A 1529-nucleotide genomic window follows, 5' to 3' on the forward strand; every position below is an offset into this window, starting at 1 on the left:
GCCCTAAATCCTTTAATTTATGCTGTATTTTACCCTTGGTTTAGGAAAGCAGTAAAACTTATTATAACTGGCCAAGTGTTAAAAGATAGCTCCTCCACCATCAATTTATTTTCCAAAGGAGCATAAATACGAGGAATGAGAAATTTGTACAGATATTGTAGATCTGAAATTTAGTTCATGGATATTATCTATTAAATTGAAGAATGGAGACAAATATTACCTTATATATTCATAATACTGCCCACTTTATACTTTCAGTTATTTGGTGGCATCACGAATTATTTGCTACAATGGTGTTTATTTACTAAATGGTATAAACAGGGTTTGCCCTCTTTTCCTTAAGGGGCACTTACAGGTTCTCCTACCTACTTGCCTCACAATTTGTGTCCCTCAGGCGGTCAGGTGTTATTTCCTTCTTCCTAGTCTCCCTTCATGCTTCCACCTCTGTCACTTTCACAGGTTCCTGGTTTCATGTTTCCTGTTAACGCAGCGTCTTTCTCTGGATGGGACTGAGTTTACCTTTACTTCTCTGCACCGTGTTTCTTGTGGTTTGTCCCTTCTGGAACTGCTAGGACTTCTCTGTATCCTTTTTATAAGTTATGTTGGACTCAGTACAGGAATCACATTTCATAGTGTTGGCAATAACCATGAACTGAGGAGGTAATTTCTACGATGATTGTTTCCCTGCATGAAGTTTGTGATGCTTCCTGCCCACCCAGGTAAAGCGCAATACTGTATATTTTCATTTGGGATTCCAACGTTTTCTGCAAAATAACCAACGTTTGTATACTGTGGATAATCAAAATATCATGGCACTTAAAGCTGTAGAAAAGAATAACTTATTCAAGAAATGGTGATCAGACATAGAAATTCTTAGATAAAATATTGTTGAGCATCTTGCTTTATTTCCAATATTAAGGACTCCTGGGAAACTATTGTTCTATAATTTGTATTGGTGGAATCATATAGAAAATCTCGTTCAATACATAACATTTGATTTAAAGTTTTAAACTGTAAAAGAACACAAATAAAAGTTGAAGTAGAAAGACAAAAATATTACTTCAATACTTAAAAAATCATGTGTCTTAGCATTCCCACTGCTACATATATACTCAAAGGCCTTAAAAACAGAGACTCAAACAGAGATATTTTTGCCATTGGGTAGAAACAGATAAAATGTCCTTCAGCAGATGAATGAATGCACACAATGTGGTCCATATATACAACGGAACACTCTTCAGCCAGTAGAAGAAATAAAGTCTTGATACAGATTACAAGGTGGATAAACCCTGAAGTCATATGCTGTACAGAATGAGCTCATGACAAAAGGGGATACAGTGTACAGACCCATGATATTTTGTCATATAAATACAGGAAAGGAAAAATGTAATTTCATTATTGATCACCAAGATACGACTTAGGTGGGGAAAGGAGGGTTAACATTGGTGAAAAAGTCCCATTGGTTAAGGTGAGGTGGCGTGATGATTCCTGTCGTAGTTATCAATAAGTGAATGCCTGGCTAAAGTGGT

At 36.2% G+C, this 1529-nt stretch overlaps 1 protein-coding gene across 1 annotated transcript in view; it reads left to right on the plus strand.

Moving 5' to 3' along the window:
* LOC101649274 (trace amine-associated receptor 7a-like) overlaps positions 1-1529 on the plus strand; it is an 8007-nt gene that overhangs the window by 974 nt on the left and 5504 nt on the right. The gene's annotated exons all lie outside the window — the stretch shown is intronic.

The sequence above is a fragment of the Echinops telfairi genome, unplaced genomic scaffold, assembly GCF_000313985.2.
Source record: "Echinops telfairi isolate 266 unplaced genomic scaffold, ASM31398v2 ScPeMD7_3533;HRSCAF=4204_0, whole genome shotgun sequence".
NCBI lineage: Eukaryota > Metazoa > Chordata > Mammalia > Afrosoricida > Tenrecidae > Echinops > Echinops telfairi.